Source organism: Chlorocebus sabaeus, chromosome 14, assembly GCF_047675955.1.
Source record: "Chlorocebus sabaeus isolate Y175 chromosome 14, mChlSab1.0.hap1, whole genome shotgun sequence".
In the NCBI taxonomy this organism is placed as follows: domain Eukaryota; kingdom Metazoa; phylum Chordata; class Mammalia; order Primates; family Cercopithecidae; genus Chlorocebus; species Chlorocebus sabaeus.
Window position 1 is genome coordinate 37,122,653 of NC_132917.1, and position 24,076 is coordinate 37,146,728.

At 37.6% G+C, this 24,076-nt stretch overlaps 1 pseudogene; it reads right to left on the reverse strand.

Annotated features, from left to right (window-relative positions):
- Window positions 1-8,677: 8,677 nt before the first annotated feature.
- LOC119627398 (U6 spliceosomal RNA) lies at window positions 8,678-8,777 on the reverse strand (annotated as a pseudogene).
- Between the last annotated feature and the right edge of the window lie 15,299 nt (window positions 8,778-24,076).

The window sequence follows — 24,076 nt, forward strand, 5'->3', positions numbered from 1 at the left end:
TGTGATTAATTAGTGGTGAAAATTACTCAGGTTCTAGCTGCTGAGAGGCTGGCATGCAGCACTATAGACACACTATAGTTGAGAGTTGGCACCTATTGGGACTGATTGTCTCATGCTGTACCAGTTGTTGAATATTCTGACTATCTTTCCTGATCTGGGGGACCCGGGAAGACTCCCAAATCCCTATAGGGCAGGTCACAAGGGCTGAAAGCCCAACCAACTGCTGAGGGTAGGGGATTCAGAGTTAGAGTGGGAGCAGCAGTAAGAGGATGCAATACCAAGGCAAAGATCAGGACACTATCCAATCTGTATGCCATAATGGGTATGTAAACCAAAAATAAATTCTAAGACCCCCATTCATCTGAATGAACCTGTCCTCTTGGCAAAGGGCATTCCAAAATTAACCTGAAAAACTGGTCCAGGACATGATGAGAAGAGGAGCTCAGACATGCCTCATTATACCCTCCTCCCTTTTGGAATTATTATTACTGATAGAACAGACTCTTTAAGTCTGATAAGAAACATTTACCATCTATTCTTTCTAAAGCCTGCTATCTGGAGGCTTCACCAGCATGAGAAAACCCTGGTCTCTACTACTTGTTATCTTAACCCAGATATTCCTTTCTAAGTCTTTAGACAATAACTTAACTCTTTCAACCAATTGCCAATCAGAAAATCTTTGAATCTTTGAATGACCTGGAAGCCCCCACTTTCAGTTGTCCCACCTTTCCAGACTGAACCAATGTGCATCCTACATGTCTGGGTTGATATCCTATGTCTCCCTAAAATGTATAAAACCAAGTTGTGGCTCAACCACCTTGGGCATATGTTCTCAGGTCTCTTGAGGGCTCTGTCTTGGGCCATTGGTCACTCATATTTGACTCAGAATAAATCCCTTCAAATATTTCACAGAGTTTGACTCTTTTTGTCAACAGGTGCTTGGACTATACCAACCTGGAGGGTTCTTCAAGTCAGGCTCCTTGAATTTGGTCAGGGCTATGTCTATTTTTCAAGCATAAAATAAGACTGAATTCAGAGGTGCACCAGAGATGAAGAAGGTGCATCTGGATGAGTTAGAAGGCTGCAGGCATGGGAGTACAGGCAACCTCTACCTCTTGTTCCTGACTATTGGTCAGCACTGGGGGTGAAACGTTCATCCAGGAGCCCAAATTACATATTTAGAGGTTGTTTGATAGTTAAGGAGTCCCAGGGAATTTTACTCTCAAATATGGAACATTGGTTTGTTTGTTTGTTTGTTTGTTTGTTTATTTATTTATTTATTTTTGAGACAGGGTCTCACTCTGTCACCTGGACTGGAGTGTAGTGCTGTGATTTCAGCTCACTGCAACCTCTGCCTCCAAGTCTCAAGCAATTCTCCTGCCTCAGCCTCCTGAGTATGTCGGATTACAGGCATGCACCACTACCGCCCAGCTAATTTTTGTATTTTTTAGTGGAGATGGAGTTTCACCCTGTTGGCCAGGCTGGTCTTGAACTCCTGACCTCAAATGATCCACCCGCCTCAGCCTCCCATGTTGATTATTTTAAATTGAAGTTCACTGAAGGTCAACAGATGCTGGGAGAAACTTTACTCTGATATCTCTTATCTACCTTAAGACTGGAGCCACCAGACAGAACACCATTACCTTTCACCCTCTCCCTTAAATCTCATTTTCTATACCGGAACAGAAGACTAATGAATGTAATCACACCTGGATGGACTTTTTCACAAGATAAAGTTTCCCTCTCTTGTGCATTCAAATTCCAAAGAGAATCATTTACAAACCATTATCTGGTCTTTGGTTCCATTTACAGCACCCCCTACTTCCCTCTCCCCAATAAAAAAGGCATTTACCTGTCAACCATCTGATCTTTCGAGTTTTCTTTCTTTCTTTTTTTTAAATGTCTCCTGTGCTTATTAACATTAACAAATTTGTTATGCTTTTCTCATATTAACCTGTCTTTTGTTTTAGGGGTGTCAGCTGTAACCGTTATGATGGGGAGGAAAAGGATCACTCCCTTTTTGTCCCTATAATAGCATGGAATTAGAGCAAAGAACATTAAATTTATTAAGGAGCATGTCCTTTGGGCTATGTCACTGTCAATCTCTATAACAAACAGAGGCTCTCTATAAGAAAGTGAACCCTGCCCTCTTTGTCAGAGTTCTCTTATATTAGTGAATCCACTTAAAAATTTTTTTTTTTTATTTCCCCAGGTTATTGGGGAACAGGTGGTGTTTGGTTACATGAGTATGTTCTTTAGTGGTGATTTGTGAGATTTTGGTGCACCCATCACTCGAGCAGTATACACTGCACCCTATTTGTAGTCTTTTATCCCTCACCCTCTTCCCACTGTTTCCCTCTGAGTCCCCAAAGTCCATCATGTCATTCTTATGCCTTTGCATCCTCATAGCTTAGCTCCCACTTATGAGTGAGAACATATGATGTTTGGTTTTCCACTCCTGAGTTACTTCGCTTAGAATAATAGTCTCCAATCTCATGCAGGTCACTACAAATGCCATTAATTCATTCCTTTTTATGGCTGAGTAGTATTCCATCATATATATACATCATAGTTTCTTTATCCACTCATTGATTGATGGGCATTTGTGTTGGTTCCACATTTTTGCAATCGTGAATTGTGCTGCTATACACATACATGTAGAAGTATCTTTTTTTTTTTTTTTTTTTTTTTTATAATGACTTCTTTTCCTCAGGGTAGATCCCAAGAAGTGGGATTGCTGGATCAAATGGTAGTTCTACTTTTAATTCTTTAAGGAATCTCCACACTGTTTTCCATAGTGGTTGTACTAGTTTACATTCCCACCAGCAGTGTAGAAGTGTTCCCTGTTCACTGCATCCACTCCAACATTTAATATTTTTTGATTTTTTGATTATGGCCATTCTTGCAGGAGTAAGGTATCCTATTGTGGGTTTGATTTGCATTTCCCTGATCATTAGTGATGTTGAGCATTTTTTTCATATGTTTGTTGGCCATTTGTATATCTTCTTTTGAGAATTGTCTATTCATGTCATTAGCTCACTTTTTGATGGGATTGTTTTTTTCTTGCTGATTTGAGTTTTTTGTAGATTCTGGATATTACTCCTATGTCAGATGTATAGATTGTGAAGATTTTCTCCCAATTGGGTTGTCTGTTTATTCTCCTGACTGTTCCTTTTGCCATGCAAAAGCTCTTAAGTTTAATTAAGTCCTAGCTATTTATCTTTGCTTTTATTGCATGTGCTTTTGGTATCTTTGCTTTTATTGCATGTGCTTTTGGGTTCTTGGTCATGAAATCCTTGTGTAATCCAATGTCCAGAGGGGTTTTTCCAATGTTATTATCTTCCAGAAATTTTATAGTTTCTGGTCTTGGATTTAAGTCCTTGATTCATGTTTCTTTTCTTTTCTTTTCTTTTTTTTGATGGAATTTTGCTCTTATTGCCCAGACTGGAGTGCAATGGTGTGATCTCGGCTCACTGCAGCCTTCACCTCCTGTGTTCAAGAGAGTCTCCTGCCTCAGCTTCCCAACTAGCTGGGATTACAGGCTCCTGCCACCATGCCCAGCTAATTTTTTTTTATTTTTAGTAGAGACAGGGTTTTGCTATGTTGGCCAGGCTGGTCTCAAACTCCTGGCCTCAGGTGATCAGCCTGCCTCGGCCTCCCAAAGTGCTGGGATTACAGGTGTGGGCCACTGTGCCCGGCCCCCTTGATCCATCTTGAGTTGATTTTCATATAAGGTGAGAGATGAGGATCCAGTTTCATTCTCCTCCATGTGGCTACCCAATTATCCCAGTACCATTTGTTGAAAAGGGTGTCCTTTCCCCACTTGATGTTTTTGTTTGCTTTGTCAAAGATCAGTTGGCTATAAGTATTTGGGTTTATTTCTGGGTACCCTATTCTGTTCTTTTGGTCTATGTGCCTATTTTTATATAAGTACCATGCTGTTTTGGTGACTATGGCCTTATGTATAGGTTGAAATCAGGTACTGCGATGCCTCCAGATTTGTTCTTTTTGCTTAGTCTTGCTTTGGCTATGCAGGCTCTTTTTTAGTTCTACATGAATTTTAGGATCTTTTTTTCTAATTCTATGAAGAATGATGGTGGTACTTTGATGGGAATTGCTTGAATTTGTAGGTTGCTTTTGGCAGTATTGTCATTTTCACAATATTAATTCTGCTCTTGCATGAGCATGGGATGTGTTTCCATTTGTTTATGTCATCTATGATTTCTTTCAGTAGTATTTTTCAGTTTTTCTTGTAGAGGTCTTTCACCTCCTTGATTACGAATATTCCTAATTATTATTATTATTATTTTTTGCATCTATTGTAAAAGGGGTTGAGTTCTTGATTTTATTCTCAGCTTGGACACTGTTGGTATGTAGAAAAGCTACTAATTTGTGTACATTAATTTTGTATCTGGAAACTTTGCTGAATTCTTTTATCCATTCTAGGAGCTTTCTGGAGGAGTCTTTAGGGTTTTCTGGGTAAACAATTATATCATCAGCAAACAGCGATGGTTTGACTTCCTCTTTACTGATTTGGCTGCACTTTATTTCCTTTTCTTGTCTGATTGCTCTGGGTAGGACTTCCAGTACTATGTTGAAGCAGAGTGGTGAGAGTGGGCATCCTTGTCTTGTTCCAGTTCTCAGAGGGAATACTTTCAACAGTTCTCCATTATGTTGGCTGTGGGTTTCCCATAAATAGCTTTTATTATGCTGAGGTATGTACTTTGTATGCTGATTTTGCTGAGAGTTTTACTCATAAAGGGATGAATTTTTTTTCTGCATCTATTGAGATGATCATGTGATTTTTGTTTTAAATTCCGTTTATGTGGTGTATCACATTTATTGACTTGTGTATGTTAAAACATCCCTGCATCCCTGTTGTGAAACTCACTTGACCATTTTGGATTATCTTTTCGATATGTTGTTGGATTCCGTTAGCTGTTTTTTTAAGGATTTTAGCATCTATGTTCAACAGGGATATTGGTCTGTAGTTTTCTTTTTTGGTTATATCTTTCCCTGGTTTTGGTATTAGAGTGATACTGGCTTCATAGAATGATTTAGGGAGGGTTCCCTCTTTCTCTATCTTGTGGAATAGTGTCAATAGGATTGGTACCAATTCTTGGAATGTCTGGTAGAATTCTGCTGTGTATCTGTCTGGTCCTGGACTTTTTTTTGTTGGTAATTTTTAAATTACCATTTCAACTTCACTGCTTGTTATTGGTCTGTTCAGGGTGTCTAATTCTTCCTGATTTAAGCTGGGAGGATTGTATCTTTCCAGGAATATATCCATCTCGTCTAGGTTTTCTAGTTTATGTGTGTAAAGGTATTCATAGTAGCCTTGAATGATCTTTTGTACTTCTGTGGTGTCAGTTGTAATATCTCCTGTTTCATTTCTAATGGAGCTTATTTGTATTTTCTCTATTCTTTTCTTGGTTAATCTTATGAATGGTCTATCAATTTTATTTATCTTTTCAAAGAACCAGCTTTTTGTTTCATTTATCTTTTGTAATTTTTTTTTTTTCTCAATTTCATTTAGTTCTGCTCCGATCTTGGGTATTTCCTTTCTTCTGCTGGGTTTGGGTTTGGTTTGTTCTTGTTTCTCTAGTTCCTTGATGTGTGACCTTATGTTGTCTGTTTGTGCTCTTTCAGACATTTTAGTGTAGGCATTTAGGGTTATGAACTTTCCTCTTAGCCCTGCCTTTGCTGTATTCCAGAAATTTTGGTAGGTTGTGTCACTATTTTCATTCAGTTTGAAGAACTGTTTACTTTCCATCTTGATTTCATTTTTGACCCAGTGCTTGTTCAGGAGCAGGTTATTTAATTTCCATTGTATTTGCATGGTTTTAAAGGTTCCTTCTGGAGTTGGTTTCCAGTTTTATTCCACTGTGGTCTGAGAGAGTGCTTGACATAATTTCAATTTTCTTAAATTTATTGAGGATCATTTTGTGGCCTATCATATGGTCAATCTTGGAGAAAGTTCCATGTACTGTTGAATAGAATGTGTATTCTGTCATTGTTGGATGGAATGTTCTGTATATATCTGATAAGCCCATTTGTTGCAGGGTATAGTTTAAATCTATTGTTTCGTTGTTGACTTCTGTCTTGATGACCTGTCTAGTGCTGTCAGTGGAGTACTGAAGTCCCCCACCATTATTGTGCTACTGTCTATCTCATTTCTTAGGTCTATTAGTAATTGTTTTATAAATTTGGGACCTCCAGTGCTAGGCACATATATGTTTAGGATTGTGATATTTTCCTGTTGGACATGCCTTGTATCATTACATAATGTCCCTTTTTGTCTTTTTACTGCTGTTGCTTTAAAGTTTGTTTTGTCTGATAAGAATAGCTACTCCTGCTTGCTTTTGGTGTCCGTTTGCATGAAATGTCTTTTTCTACCCCACTGCCTTAAGTTTATGAGTCCTTATGCGTTAGGTAAGTCCCTTGAAGGCAGAAGATAGTTGGTTGGTGAATTCTTATCCATTCTGCAACTGTGTATCTTTTAAGTGGAGCATTTAGGTCACTTATATTCAATATTAATATTGAGATGTGAGATACCATTCCATTCATCATGCTATTTGTTGCCTGTATACCTTGGTTTTTTGTTTTTGTTTTTTAAATTGTATTTTTGTTTTGTAGGTCCTGTGAGATTTATGCTTTAAAGAGGTTCTGATTTGATGTGTCTCTAATATTTGTTTCAAGATTTAGAGCTCCTTTTAGCAGTTCTTGTAGTGGTGTCTTGGTAGTGGTGAATTCTCTCATCACTTGTTTTTGGAAAAAGACTGTATCTTTTCTTCATATATGAAGCTTAGTTTTGCTGGATACAAAATTCTTCACTGATAATTGTTTTGTTAGAGGAGGCTGAAAATAGGGCCCCAATCCCTTCTAGCTTGTAGGGTTTCTGCTGATAAATCTGCTGTTAATATGGTAGGTTTTCCTTTTTAGGTTACCTGGTGCTTTTGTCTCACAGCTCTTAAGATTCTTTCCTTATTAGATTAACTAATTAGAGCCTATTAACTTTAGATAACCCGATGACAATGTGCCTAGGCGATGATCTTTTTGTTATGAATTTCCCAGGTGTTCTTTGTGCTTCTTGTATTTGGACATCTATGTCTCTAGCAAGGCTGGGGAAGTTTTCCTTGATTATTCCCCCAAATATGTTTTCCAAACTTTTAGAATTGTCTTCTTCCTCAGGAACACCGATTATTCTTAGGATTGGTAATTTAACGTAATCCCAGACTTCTTGGAGGCTTTGTTCATATTTCCTTACTCTTTTTTCTTTGTCTTCATGGGCTGGGCTAATTTGAAGACCTTGTCTTCAAACTCTGAGTTTGTTTCTTCTACTTGTTTGATTCTATTGCTGAGACTTTCCATAGCATTTTGCATTTCTGTAAGTGTGTCGATTGTTTCTTGAAGTTTTGATTGTTTTTTATTTATGCTATTTATTTCATTGAATATTTCTCCCTTCACTTCTTGTATCATTTTTTTTTATTTCCTTACATTGGACTTCACCTTTCTCTGGTGCCTCCCTGATTAGCTTGAAACCAACCTCCTGAATTCCTTTTCAGGTAAATCGGGGATTTCTTCTTGGGTTGGATCAATTTCTGGTAAGCTAGTGTGACTTTTGTGGGGGTGTTAAAGAGCATTGTTTAGTCATATTACCAGAGTCAGTTTTCTGGTTCCCTCTCATTTGGGTACCTCTATCAGAGGAAAGGTCTAGGGATGAAGGCTGTTGTTCAGATTCTTTTGTCCCATGAAGTGTTCTCTTGATGTAATATTCTTCCCCCTTTTCCTAGGGATGTGGCTTCCTGAGTGCCGAGCTGTAGTGATTGTTATCTCTTTTCTGGATCTAGCCACCCAGCAAGTCTACCAGGCTCTAGGCTGGTACTGGGGGTTGCCTGCATAGAGTCCTGTGATGTGAACCATCTGTGGGTCTCTCAGCCATGGATACCAGCACAGTATTTGGGGTGTCTCCTGGGTCTGGCAGGTGCAATCTGCTTCCTTCAGATGGTGTGTAGGTCCTTTTGGGTTTCCTGATTTATTCCTGTAGTCATTCTGGAGCAAAAATTCATGATATGAGCCTCTACATGCTGCTCTGTCCATCTGAGTTAGAACTGCAATCTAGTCCTGCCTCCGTCTGCCATGATCCCTTCTGCCTCTAACCCATGTCCTGAGGGAATGTGTGACTCCGCTTTGATTCTGACTTTTATATCACCTCGACAAGTTCATAGTTGTATGTTGAAGGTATTCTGTCTGGGTAACTGGCATTGGCCATTAAGAATCAGAGCTCCTTTAGTCTTGGGAAGGAGACCTGCTGAGGAATTCACTCTATACAGGCAACTCCTACTGTTATCAGATATAATGTTGGGCAAAATGCAATAACCATTTAAAAATTACTTTTAGACTAGATAACATTTGAGAGCTAACCTATATTCTTTCCTGAGAGTCATGGAAGATTTAATCAGTTTATTTGCTACCCATCTCTTACAGTAAATTATCAATGGTCAAGATTTACAGTCAAATATCTACATAGTATCAAAACAAGTGGAGTAGATAAAAAGCCACATAAAAGCTCCATGAAAGGGAAGGGAATTATGGGCTAGAGAAATCTGGAGAGTTCAGGAAAGACATGAGTCTTTAAATTTTTATTTTATATTTTTAAATTTTTATTATATGTATTTTTTATATGGAACACTTCACAAATTTGTGCATCATCGTTGTGCAAGGGCCATGCTAATCGCTGTATCATTCCAATTTTAGTATATGTGCTGCTGAAGCGAGTTCTACCCATTATGGGTAGAACTTTTTTTTTACTGATTCTGAGAAACCCACCAAAAATCCTCTAAAAAATCATTCACTTCTTAGGAATCAATTTATTTTGAAAAATGCATATTAACAAGAAAATGAATTAGATATTTCTTGTTTAATTAGCTATCTTTTATGATGAATCTTTAAATAGAAAATTATCCCAGCATTTTGGGAGGCTGAGGTGGTATACCTGGGAGATCGAGGCTGTAGTGAGCCATGATTGCACCACTGCACTCCAGGCTGGGCAACAGAGCAAGACCCTGTCTCCAAAGCAAAAAAAAAAAAAAAAAAAAAGGAAAGAAAGAAAAGAAAATATTCATCTCACATTTTAAACAGAAGCTTTAAAAGTGTGAGCCATTAATTTATTTCCGACTTTCACTGGCAGGATTTCAGGAAAAGAGAACTTTCATTGATGTATTGTTCTATATAACATTAGTTCAGGAATAAAAATGACTTTCGACCTTTTTACCGGTCTCTTTAGAATTTCTGGCTCAGAAATTTTTCATGAGGAATTTATTTCCCCAATTTTATCAATCAGTTGTAAAACAAAAATATTTAAGTAGTGAAAAGGTTCCTGAACCCAGTAAACCCATCACGCTGATAGGGCTATGACCATGACATTGGAGTTCAATATGTCAAAACTGTTGCAACACGAAGTGAATTTTATCCTCTGGAGAGCTCACAGCTGGTTTATTTTGAGTTTACTAAGATTTTAAACATTCTGGTGAAGTCAATTGCAATGTCCCTTATTTTCTAAGTGTACATGCTCTGTGTTTGTCTTTGTGGTTGTTGTTAGTGCTAAGACTCATAGTTTATCCCTCAGCCAACATCACTGGAAGCTTTAATTCTCTTTCTTTGGGGTGCCTCAATAGCTGAGTGCACATTTGCAATGTTAATGGACTAAACACACCAATTAAGAGGCAGGAATGGTCAGAATGGGTAAAAGTTGCTAGACCCAACTACATATGACTAGGAGAGAAATGTAGAGATACAGATAGCTTGAAAATAAATTGATGGAACAAACTGTGTCAAAAAATAGTAAGCATATGAAGGCTGAATTAGGCTAAATTAACATCAGATAAAACAGACTTCAAGAAAAAGAGTATTGCCAGAGATAAAAAGGAATGACAAAATTATTAATTCATCAGAAGACAAAACAAACATAAATGTATATGGGCCTAAAACAGAGCCTCAAAATATAGGAAACAAAAATGGACAGAATCAGAGGGGGAAAATTCTGAATTTTAGTGGAAGATTTTTATTCCCTGTTTCTCAGGATTTGAGAGGACAACTAGCCAAAAATCAATGTAAGACAGGGGATTTGAACACATTGTCAACTGTCTTGATCTAAGTAATAATTATGGTATGGCTCATTCAACTACTGAAAAATGAACATCTTTCTGTGTAATACACATTTGTTTTAGTGAATATGGTATGTTCACCAATATACACCACATTTTGGGCCATAAAATAAACCTCAATATATTTACAAGATTGTAATAGCACAGACTATGTTCTCTGATCACAATGAAATTAATTAGAAACAAAGACCAATAATATTTGGGTAAATCCCAAATATTTGGGAATTAAAAAGCATTTTAAAATCTTGATAGGCCAAAGGAGAAGACACAAATAAATTATATTTTTAACTCAATGATGATAAAAATAATTCAAAATTTGTGGGATTTAGTTGAATAAATGCTTAGAGAGAAGTTTGTAGCTTTAAATGCCTATTTAGAACAGAAAAGAAAAGTGATGTAAGGTACCACCTCAAGACACTAGAAAAAGAAGAGCAAAATAAATTCAAAGTAATTGGAAGGAAGGAAATCTTAAAGATAAGATAATGTATCACTAAAACAGACACAAATGGAAAAGGACATAAATCACCAATATTGGGAAAAAAGAAGGCTAATCACCACAGATCCTACAGAAATTAAAATAATAGTAAGATAATATTGTGAACAAATGTATGCCAAAAATAAGATAACTTTGATGAAATAGACAAATTTCTTTGAAAATACAACTAAAATTGATGTAGGATGAAACAGGAAATCTGAATAGCATTCTGTCTAATAATGAGACTGGCCTGGGCAACATGGCAAAACCCCATCTGTATTAGTCAATTTTCATGCTGCTGATAAAGACATACCTGAGTCCAGGAAGAAAAATAGATTTAATTGACTTACAGTTCTGTGTGGATGGGGAAGCCTCACAATCATGGTAGGCAAAAGGCACTTATTACATGGCAGTGGCAAGAAAGAATGAGAGAGAAGCAAAAGCAGAAACCCCTTATAAAACCATCAGATCTCATGAGACTTATTCACTACAGTATGGGGGAAACTGCCCCCAAGATTCAATTATCTCCCACCAGTTCCCTCCCATAACACGTGGGAATTACGGGAGTACAGTTCAAGATGAGATTTGTGTGCGGACACAGAGCCAAATAATATCACCATCGCTAGAAAAAATACAAAAATTGGCTGGGTGTGGTGGTGTGCATCTGTAGTCCCAGTTACTCAGGAGGCTGAGGTTGGAGGATCCCTTGAGCCCAGGAGGTTGGGATTGCAGTGAAACATGATTGTGCCACTGCACTCCAGCTTGAGTGACAGAGCAAGACATTGTCTCCAAGAAAAAATAAAAATTGAAAAGCTTAGTCTCAAATTTACACAGACTGCAAATGACCTAAGATAGCCAAGAAATTTTTAAAAAGGTCCAAGTTCAAGAACTTACATTACTTGACTTTATGACTTACCATAAAGTTAGAGTAATTAAGACTGTAATATTTGTGAAAAGATAGGCATACAGATCAATACAAGTAATATAGATCAACAGAAGAGAGAATAGAATTCAGAAATAATTTCATATGTATTATATATGTACATACATGTGTCCAACTGATTTTCAACAAATGGTGCTAGAATAACCAGGTGGTCACATGAAAAAAGAAAACATCAGCCCATATCTTACTCTGTACAGAAAATTAACACAACATTAATTGTAGACTTAAATATAATAGCCAACATTATAAAAATTTTAAAAGAAAACGTGGGAGAAAATTTTGTAGCTTCGTGTAGTCAAGAATATCTTAGATATGACACATTAGGCACAAACCACAAAAGAAAAAAAGGTAAATTGACTTTTACTAAAATTTAAAACTTCTCATCCAGAGACACCATTAAGAATATAAAAAGGTAAGCCACAGCATAGGGAAAAATGTTTGTAATGCATATATCTGATGCATATAAAGGACTCAATTTCAGGAAATATACAGAATTCTTCTTATAACTAATGAGACATACAACTCAGTTTTAAAAACGGGCAAAAGATTTGCACATATAAATGTAAATGGTTCTATTTTGGAAGAGTGTGGCAGTTTCTTTAAAAATTAAACACATGCTTAATATACAAACCAGAATACCTCTCCTAGGTATTTACTAAAGAAAATTAAAAACTTATATCCACAAAAATATTTGTACACAAATGTTTTTAGTATAATTATTCGTGATAGCCCAAAGCTGCAAATGACCCAAATGTCCATCAATATTTGCTGAATTGACAAATAAAATGTGATTATATATCAGTATAATGAAAAATTACTCAGTAATTAAAATGAATGAACCACTGACAGATGTGGTAACATGGAAGGATTTCAAAAACCATTATGCTGAGTGAAAGAAACCAGACACAAAAGAGTGCATACTGCATGATTCCATCTATATCAAATTCTAGAAAATGCAAGCAAATCAATAGTGGTGAAAAGTACATTAGTGGAGACTGGGTCTGAGGTGGAGGAAAGGAAGAATCTTTTGGGAGGTGATGGAAATGTTTCGTATTTTGATTGTAGTGGTGTTTTCATGTGTGTTGTCAAACTCATCAATCTTACATTTGAGAAGATGCAGTTTGTTATATTTTCATTATACTTCATTAAGGCTAATGTAAAAAAGAACTTCTTATAAGCAAGAAAAAGAACATACTGACAAGAAGTGTAAATGGTGTTTTAATTAATTTATAAAAGAGTAAATAGGTGAGTCTTTGTAATGGTCTTAATGGTCTTTTAAATAATAATTCAGTTCCATTTACTACCATTAGTACTATAAAGTTCTGTGTTGCAACAGTCTATTAAACTAATGAATCACCATTTCTGCCAGTATTATAATAGAAAGCTTAGCATTAATTTAAAAACTCTAGTATTAAAAAAATGTTGATAATTATAACCAATTGACTTTGTGTATATTTGGAATAAAGGTTAAAAACCCTGCAATGGATTATTTGCTGAGAAATGTTTCCAAATAGTTGAAAATCTTCTCTTTTATATGTTTTAAAAACAAAACACAAAATCATCAATATAAATTCTTTAAATTTTAAAAAACATAAAATATAAGAATCTTAAATATTGAGTCACATTGTGTGTGTGTGTGTGTGTGTGTGTGTGTGTGTGTTTATGTCAGGACACATAGTTAAATTTAGTCAATAGTTTCATAAATACTTAGACCCTAATTCACACATGATATATCGCATTAAAAAAATTGATTTGTTGGGAAATCATATTTTATGTTATGTAGTTAAGTTAAAATAAATTAAGCATTTAATGTTACTTGTTAAATAGTGAACAGATGGATGTTTTCTTTGATTAAAAATATTAAAGATGATAATAAAATTATTTAATACAACTTCAGTAATAAGCTGTTCTAAATGAAATATGTGCAATAAATAATTTGGTTGGCCTTTGTTCCTGGTTCCTGGGAGGTAACCTCTAAACCTCTGGAATTTCCTGAGTAATAGGTGCATCTTTTTTATTCATGGTGGGCCCCTCAGATCACAACTAGTAGTTTATGCTAATGAGGTGACTCAAGATGGGGACATGCCACTCCAGAAAGACCAACCACATGATTAGAGGGGGTTGGGGGTTTGAGCCACCTGATATCAGTCCAACTCCATATCAGTCCACCTTCTGGGGAGGGAGGAGTTTGCATATTGAGTCACATGGACAATGGTTCACCAATCATGCTTATGTAATGAAACCTCAATAAAAACTCTGGACATTGAAGTGTGAGTAAGATTCCTTGATTAGCATTATTATTTTTCTTCTTTTTTCTCTGAGATGAGGTCTCACTCAGTCACCTGGGCTAGAGTGCAGTGGCATGATCTCTGTTTACTGCAACCTCTGCCTCCTGGGTTCAAACAATCCTTCCACCTCAGCCTTCCAAATAGCTGCAACTACAGGCACACACCATCATGCCCAGCTAACTTTTGTATTTTTGTAGAGAAGGGGTTTCATCATGTTGCCTAGGCTGCTCTTAAACTCCTGAGCTCAAGTGATTTGCCTGCCTCAACCTCCCAAAGTGCTGGGATTACAGATGTGAGCCACCATGCCCAGCCGGCATTACTCTTTGGTTTTTGTAAGTCTTTGATGCTGGGAGAGTAATACATCTTTGAGGATGACAAAAACTTCCTACACTTATCCTTCCACATCTCTTCCTCTGGCTGGTTCTAGTTTGTTTCCTTTTGCTATAATAAAACTATAAACATTGCACTTCCTGAATTCAGTGTGTCATTCTAGTGAATTATTAAACCTGAGGGAGTCTGTGGAGATACTTAAAATTGTAGCCAGCTGGTCTGAAATGAGGGTGGCCATGGGGATCCCCCAGCTTGAGACTGGTGTTTTAAATGAGGGCAGTCTTGTGGAGGACTGTGCCCTAAGACTTTGCAATTTAGAATACTCATTGTGAATATCTCAGTTTAAAATCTTTAACATTAAGTATAAAAATCATAAAATGATTATTGAAAATTCTTGGGGTGGGAGATCTCTTAGTAATGTACTGTGAAAAGGGTTTAAAAGTGAAAAACTTTGTGCAATGGGCAAGTGTAACCACCACTTAGGGAAGAGCAGATTCTCAGCTCTGTAGCCCAAATGTGCAGCTACAGCATCTAGATGGCTGTTTATTGGTAGACATTCATATTATTTCATGACCGTGCTGGCCATTTGCTATTTTAGCTTATTTCTCCCTTCGTTTTTTGTAGTAGACTCTGATTTCTGTTTAGAATTTGCCCCTCTGCACTTTCCAAGCCTCCCATCCCATACATACTTCTGTTTCTTGAGCAGAAGACTACAACCAACTTTAAATCCAGTAATTATTTTGGTTTAAGCCCAATCAGCACATTTATTTCCTTTATACAGAGTGGTTGACTTATGTGGCCCATTTTGGTTCAGTGAGCTATGGAGAGATATTTTCTAAGGGTTTCTGGGAAAGAGATTTTCTTGAAATTGCAAAAAACCTGCCTGACAAGACACTCTCTTTCTGCTGGATATTAGGGAGAAAATATGTAGTTACAGAAACCTCGGTAGCCATCTTCCAACCACAAGATGAAACCTTAAGATGAAGAAGACACTGCAGATGGCAGTCTGTGGTATCAATGTTGAACAGCTAATTTGAGCCAGCCCTGAGGTTCATATGACCTCTGAAATTTTCATGTACATGGGTAAATGCATTCCCTTTACTGTTCCAGTCACTTTCGATCAGTGCTTTCTGATTCTTGTATCCAATACCTTTCTGAGACAATAACTTTAATAAGAAATATGATGATGGTTTTAATAGGGAATAAAAATCAAATGTAAAATAACATTCTTACAAGAGAAAAAAGATGTGGTGCACTGGATCTATATGTTGGTTTAGGCACATTTGACCACCTCTGGTCTTCTAAATCCCTTGAAATAAAAGAAAATATATTTGTCAAAACTAGACCCACCACTTTTGTGGAAAACAAGAAAGGGCAACATCAACATATCAGAAATGGTGGGAAATTTCCTGGATGATGGAAAGCAATGGGGTTGACTCGATAAGGGTTGAAAAAACACACAGAGAAAACAGCTACGTAGATAAGAGCAGATTTTGAGAAATTTCAAGAGAACAAAGAACAGAAAGGGTCATGTGACAACAGATGGGCCATTGTTACTGAATAGGGGCCAGTTAGGTTCATAAACCCTCTCACACTGAACCACAGGTCACAGAGGTGAGGGGTGGGTAAGAGTCCAGGTGAAGACACATTTGCACACTAGAGAGTCAATCAGAAGTGCTACCTGGGCAAGGCTTCTGGTTAGGATGTGGAACCTTCTAGAGAGCACACTGTCAGCCCCCCTCAATTCACACCATTTGGGGTGGGGGTGAGGAAAGACCTTTGCAACTGCAAAGCTAACTAAAAAAAGCTTCCTAGGTCTCCATTCATAGAGATAAGTGGGAATTCTTAAAGCTTCTCAGGTCTTCATTCATAGAGATAAGTGGGAATAAAGCTTCCCAGGTCTTCATTCATAGAGATAAGTGGGAATAAAGCTTCCCAGGTCTTCATTCATAGAGATAAGTGGGAATTCTAAGAATCTCAGGTGCTGTGTAGAAAACCAATAGCTCGAAGGGGAAGGATCAAGCTGAAATGAACAGATCACTGGACCACAGAAAGAGAATATTGAGAACAAAAAAGGTTATAAAAGAAGTTTATTTTCTGTCTTTGAATATAAACAACAACATTCAAAGAATCTATTATATTCATAAAATAAGAATTGGCAGCTATGAAAAAGTAACTCAGAATACAGAGGGGTTTTTGAAAATCGAAAATACGATTGTCAAAATAAAAAAGGTCTAATGGAAAGAATAAGTAATGGAATGAACTGAACTCAAGATTGCAATGGTGATAGGACTAAGAATAGGATTAGGTAGGCAGGAGGGATTTTTCATTTTATTCTATATTTTTCCATGTTGTTTGAATTTTTTTAAAAGTATTAGTGGAGTAAAAAAAGAAGAAAAATTTAAAAATGGAATTGACTCAATAATTCTACTTTTGGTAAGTACTTTTTAACATTAATTCTAAGGAAATAAACCCATATGCAGAAAAAAATATATGTGCCATATATTTAATACATCTTTCATATTCATAATGGCAAAACATTGCAAATAATCTAAATATTAAATGGAAAAGTGACTTAATAAATTATTGAGTATACGTGTTATAATACATTATGTTACCATTAAAAATAATGTTTCAAAATATATCTAAATGTGAGGAAAACATACAAGATATATTAAGTGATAAAACAGAATTAAAACTATACTTAGTATATTCAAAATAGAAAGTATGTAGAACCAAGTATTCATTGTGATTATCTCTGAATGATAATGGTTTTTACTTCTGTATTGTATAAACTGTTTATATTTAAAATCTATCACTAATTTACTTAGAAAATGCTCCTAGGAAAGAAAAAGGAAAGACTGTGATAGCAAGCAGAGCATAGATGGGGTCCACATGGTGCTTCTCTGTATCTCTCTCGCTGATGTGTATTTCACTGAGTCTGTGAACTAGGCTGGAGAGAAGCCCTAGATGGAGGAAGATTCAATTGTTTTCTGGAATAGAAGGTGTGCCTACTGTTTTGTGGTTTTGCCGATTTTGTTTTGTTTTCATTCAGAGCAACATTGACATGAACCCACTCAAATAAATCATATTTATTTTAACCAACTGGTGTAGTGGGAACAAAATCTTTATACATTCATGTATGGCATGACACATAGAACCCCTACACACGCATACACACATACACTCCCCCAAATCTACTCATGTGTTTCTTGGCCAAAAACTGTTGCGAAGTGTTATGTATTTTTTTTTTTCTAGTTTTTTAGCCTACATCTGGCAGATTGAAAGGTATGAGTATGTACGTACAAGATAATTTTGCAAAAATATGGCGAGCTTTCTCTGCTCTAAATTTATACAATTTTAATGAATTTGTGTCTTCTTACATTCTAGGTATTTTCAGGAATTAAAGGAGATTATCCATTGATTAAAGAGGCATTTTATATGGTTTTTAAAAATGAGTTACTATTTGACGTTTGCAATGTCCTGGCAACACATAGGCATTGTACTATTTCCTGCCCAAAGTTACTTGATTAGAATAATAATATTGTTTTTCCTCATAGTAGCTCTCCTCTGTCATTCTTCTTTGTAATCAATAACGAGATCACAGTAGTTTTAAAAAATGCTTTGAAAGAGAACATTGATTTGTTTGGAACCTGTTTTTAATGTGAGAATTCAGGGCCATTCAACACAGCTAGGCAGTGTTATTTTCTTTGTAAATCCATTTGATAAATTGCCACTTTATGCTTAAATAGAGAAGCTTTCGTCCACTCTTCTTTGGTTTTTACGAAATCAGTTTAACGTAATGAAAAAAAAATCATGGGCTTTGGGTTCATACCGGCTTCAGTTGGAATTCTGGCTGTACTGTGTCCAAAGTGCATGATTTGGGGAGGGTTACTTTTCTGAGCCTCAATGTATTTATCTGTACAATCAGAACAATATTAAGGATGAAGGGAATGACATTTGTAAAAGAAAACAAAAAACTGGTATAGAGCTTGAATCTGAGTTGGTTAAATGTTTCTAATAATGTATACTATGCTATAACCATTGCTGTTTTCCTGTACTAGGGGCTTGGTATTCCTCTGCACTGAACTAGAAGCCAGGAGGCTTAGAGTCCAGCCTAAGTTTGACTGTTACCTGGGTGACATGATCCTGAGCCTGTTCATCCTCACCTGTAACATGAGGAGGTTAGAGGAGATGACTAAAGCTTCTTCCAGCTCTGAATGGGGATTTTGAGTAAAAATCTCACTTTGCACAGTCACACGTGTGGTAGGTGTTATGGCCATGTCAGAGTTCAGACTGGGTTGGAATTAGCAACGCCCTCCTTAAAGAGTCTCTGTGTTTGAGGCTGACCAGTCTTCTGTCCTAGGAAGCTGGCAGAGTGCTGGGGGTGGGGGGAGGCACTTTTTTTTCAGAAGTAATTTTTAAATTGATACATAATAATTTTACATATTTATGGGGGCACATATGATATTTTGATACATATATACAATGTGTAATGACCAAGTCAGGGTGGTTAGGATATTTGTCACCTCAAACATTTACTATTTCTTTGTGCTAGGGACACTCCAAATCTTCTACCTATTTCAAAATACACAATAATAGTCACCCTACTGTGCTATCGAGCTCTAAAACTTATTCCTTTTATTTAATTGTATTTTTGTACCCATTAACCAACCTGTTTTCATCCCACCCTCTCTCCTACCCTTCTCAGTCCCTGGTATTTATAAGTCTACTCTCTACCTCCTGAGATCAACTTTTTTTTAGCTTTCACATATGAGTGAAAACACCTGATATTTGTCTTTCTGTGCCTGGCTTATTTCCCTTAACATAATGACCTTCAGTTCTATCCATGTTACTGCAAATGACAGGAGTTCATTCTTTTTTACGGTGGCTGAATAATAACCAATTGTATACCTATACCACGTTTCCTTTATCCATTTATTCATTGATAGACACAGGCTGGTTTTGTTTCTTAGCTGTTGTGAATAGTGCCGCAATAAACATAGAAGGCAGATACGTCTTCCATATCTTGATCTCCTTTCTTTTGGACAGATACCTGGCAGCAGGATGGCTGGATCATATGGTAGATCTGTTTTTAATTTCTTGAGATACCTTTGTACCATGTTCCATGATGGCTGTACTAATTTACAATCCCACCAATTGTGTACGAGTATTCCCTTTCTCTACATCCTTGCCAGCACCTGTTATTTTCTGTCTTTTTGATAATAGCTATTTTAACTGCAATGAGATGACATCTCATTGTGGTTTTGATTTGCCTTCTCTTATGATTAGTGATGTTGAGCATTTGCTCATGTATCTGTTGGGTATTTGTATGTCTTCTTTTCATAAATGTCTATTCAGATCATTTGCTCATTTTAAAATTGGATTATTTTGTATTTTTTTTTTTTTTGCAATTGAATTTTTCTTAACATCTCAACTATCAAGGAATGAGACTTAACCAAATTTTCTGCTTTGCTTGGAGCCCAAGAATCTTGTGGGAAAAACAAGAGAACTCTGTCCATTTTTGGAATTTTAATATGTACTGCACTTTCTGAGATACTTGCGGGGCAGGGGTGGGTGGGCGGTGGGTGGGTCTAAAGGAAGCCAGAATGAAGAGAGAGAGAAAACATTTATTTAAAAAAAATCTCTTTGTGTGAGGAAGAATTTTGGCAGGTTGAGCCGAACTGAGCAGCAGGGACTAAATATTAGAGTTCAGATAGGACGTGAGGCTGTGCTTATCAACTCAGACATGGCCTTTATTCCCCAAATCCCCTTGCACAACCACCAGGCCCCCTTCCCAGCCCTGCAATGCCTGCCCACTCTATCCACTCTATGGGGAATGGAGCTGTGTACAGAGGAGAGAACCAGAGGGGTTCAGCAGCTCTGCTGTGGCAGGCTCTTCTGCAAGAGTTCTGATGAGAGGCAGCAGGTGTTGTCCAACTGGCTGGAGATGGAGAACAGCCAAGCTGCATAGCTTAGAGGAGACTACTTGGCCTGGAGGTGTTAGTGGCCTGTGGGTGATGGAGTAAAAATGGTCAACAGGCCTGGGAGCAGAAGGCAGGTGGAGACCATATCGTATATGTGACAATCTCTACCTTTCTTTATGACTCCTAGGGGAATTGATCCAAAGACCCACCAACTGGCGGACATTTGGGTTACAGCCTTAAAATTCTTTGAACTGGTTGGGAAAAGGAAATTCAAAAAAGTACTGGACTTCCAGCTAATAAGTAGGTGTGTGTGTATGGGTAGGGGAGGATGGCAGGGCTGGGGGTAGTTTTGTACTGACTATTTAGATCGTATTATTTGTAACCTCTCTATACTTATTGGCTAATCTCACTTGGAATGTACTGGTTGTCCCTGGTATTTAGAATCATGACTTGCTGCTGTTACCTTATAGTTTAGCTTGTCTTATGGCAAGTGCTTGATGCCTGCTGTGTGCAAAAGCCTGCACTAAGTGCCGTGGAGGATGTTGTCCTGCCCTTGGCTTCTTACTGTCCACACAGTCCGGTCTCATGATCCTTCCTCCTCATGAGGAAAAGTGCTTCTTTCATCCTTGGATATTTTTCTGCAGATAACACAAGTGGTAGACTAGAACATTTCCAAAATACTATTTTTTATTGTAAAATCTCATTTTAGATGAGAAAAGTTAAAATTTTCTTTTAACAAAAAAGAAAAGATTTTCACTCAGAGATCATTACTGTCAATTTGACATAAATTCTTAGTCTCCTTTTAATGCATATTTTTCTTTCAACAAACACTGAGTCAATTGCAATTACAAAATGAATCACTCTGTGTATACGGTTTTGGAACTTGCTTTTTCATGCAACAATACATTGTGAATAGTTTTCCATGGATAGACAGAAAATCATTCCTCAGCTGGGTCTTGCAAATGACCTGGAGCTTTTTTTTTTTTTTTTTTGGATGCTCTCTTTAATGAAAACTCGTGTTCCATATACGGATCTTTTCCTTCCATCCCTAAATTTGCATATTCCAAGAAGCCCATTTGTTAAAAATTATGAACGGAAGGATTGAAAGAAGAGAAATCTTTCTTTCCATTTAAGAATCACATAAAAATGCTCTGAATGTATATTTGACATTGTCATCTGCTTCACAGATTTCTTTGGCTGGTGTCCATTTAAATTGTTATACTCTGTGCCACATGGGCTCTGGGAAGCTATCGGCTGGTCTTCACCGGGAAGATGTGGCAGAAGAGAACTGAGAGGTGGTAGAAGGTGGGAGTGGGGGGCAAGGAGAATCATTGAGAATAACCAACACTTGTTCCCGATCCAGGGCCTGGGGTTCACGGAAATGTCAGCATCACTCTAGTGAGGATTCATGCACTGAGAAGATTTTCTTTGGAGGGAAATTTGCCTTTATCTTCAAACCAAACAAAATTGAAATGGCCAAATGCAGTTTCTGCAGAATATTGATAGGCGTTAGGAACAAAAAAAGGGTTCTGTGGTCAAGCAAATTCAGGAAATGTTGTATTTTACATAAACCTGTTTCTTCAATGTAGGACTTCTCAGAAACTTTAGCATGCTAATATGCACTGTGACCCAGGAGAAGGAATCTATCAACTTTCCCCAAACTCACACACTCTCATTCTTTTGATTTTGGGTAGATGTATATTAACAGCTTTGGAAAATGCTAGTCCTGGAAGTATAGTCTTCTATTGATACTGAAGTCAGGAAAAACAAAAGTGGTTCTGTTTTGTATTCAGGGTTGAGATATTAGCTTGTAACTTGTCCTTCTTGGGGGTACTTGAGTCAAAAGCTACCTTCTAAGTGGGAGGTGGGTGTGACAGAAGTCATTCTCGGGGATTTTGAGTGACAAATGCTAAGCTGAGATGCTTTTCTGAGAAATCGTTGAGCAGAGCTGTTTCTTTCCTTAGACTGCTTACAAAGTTTGCACAATAACAGGTGTTGGCTGAGATATGAAAAGTGTGTTTATAGGTCTCAGTATTTTCCTTCTGATATCCCTCAAACCTTTCACCTTTATAAGGGCTGTCATCCTGGAATGAGACCATGCAGCCTTCCTTCCTGGACGCCAGCTGAAGGATCTCCAGTTGCCATCCACGCCCCGCCTCCCCTTCTTGGAGCTGGTGATTTACTGATGTAGTCTGAGCGTTGGAGAATGTTCTTAATGAGCCTTACGACTGGGGGCTGTGCTTGGAGCTGCCTCTAACCACAACTATTCTTAGTAAAAAACAAAAAACAAAAAACAAACAAACAAACAAAAAATTACCAGAAAACTAAGACCCCAGAAGAGGACCTCTGATGGAATGGTGGGTGTTTGAAAAAAGGAGGCCGGGCAGCATTCCTGGTCATCCATAAATTAAAACAAACTAAGGCATATTACATCCAACTGTAGTCAATTGCTCCTGTAAGAGAAGGAGTGTAATTCGAAGAGGTTTATGTATTTTGGCGGAAGATGGCGTGTGTGTGGGAGTTTGAAAGCATAGAATAACATGACCAGGAACTAGCTCCAGTGGCTGGGCAGCTTGTGCTCCCTCATTGCATCCGGCTAATGTACCTGGAGCCAATCTTTTTTGCCTCCTTTATCCCTATTTGATCTCTTCCATGTCGGAGGCAGCAAGGGGTGTTGGAAGAAAGCCTGCATGTGTCTGAGATAACATCTTATATTTTCACAGTTAGGAACCATTTTAAAGCACAGCCGAATACTACACTCTTACTCTCTCTTTTTTTTTTTTTTTTTTTTTTTTTTTGACAGGGTCTCACTCTTGCCCAGGCTAGAGGGCAGTGACATGATCATAGCTCTCTGCAGCCTCAAACTCCTAAGCTTAGGCAATCCTTCTTAGTAGTTGGGACTACAGGTGCACGCCACTGTGCTTGGCTATTTATTATATATTTTGCAGAGATGAGGATCTTGCTATGTTGTCCAGGCTAGTCTCAAACTCCTAAGCTCAAGTAATCCTCCTGCCTTGACCTCCCACAGAGTTGAGATCATAGATGTGAGCCATGGTGCCCAGTTCTACCTTATTCTTATAGCAAGCCTGTGAGCAAACATAGGATTTATCATATATATATATATATGAGACAGTAAAACATAGAGACATTAAGATCTTATGCCTGAAATTATAAAACAAGTTAATGGCAGAGCCAAGAGGGGATTTGGCTTTCCACCTAGGGGGCCCAGGCTTTTCTAATCTAGGACTCTCTGGGTTGCCACACTAACTTTCTGTGCGTTAACATTTCAAATGAAAAAGGACTGAGTTTTGGTCACAATGATCCACTCACTACAGGTTGAATCAAAACTGTTCAATGTGTTTATTAGAACACTTTCTTGAGTCACCTTTCAGCTCCAGGGCTTAGGTTAGGATTGTGAAAATAAATGAAGACCACTCAAATTAGAACAAGCAAAGGCCACTTACACATAACTTGCTCTCATGAGGGAGTCAGTCACCACCACCCATATTTGGCAGAGACTCCAAGGCAGGCAGAGGAGCGGGAAAGTTTCATGGTAGAACAAGGAAAAGACCTTAAGTACACCTTGATGAGGCTATTAGCATGGGGAAGTTACAGGTAGGCTAATTGAAATGGGCATCCCATGTGATTAGTGAAGGGTGCGTATTTAGTTTTCTCCAGCTGGTCCTAAATTGGAAGTGGGAACAAAAATGAGGGAAGCAGTAAGTATCAAGTGTCGAGTCCTGGCCCTTTTGGATCAATTGCTATGGGGATTGTTGTCTGGCTTTCTGGATGGGTTACTACAAAAAGTAGGTTGGCTTCCTGCACTGGTTGCTGCAGGTTATGGGTTACAGTTTCTGTTGTTGTTGTTGTGGTTGTTTTTGAGACGGAGTCTTGCTCTGTGGCCCAGGCTGGAGTGCAGTGGCTTGACCTCGGCTCACTGCAACCTC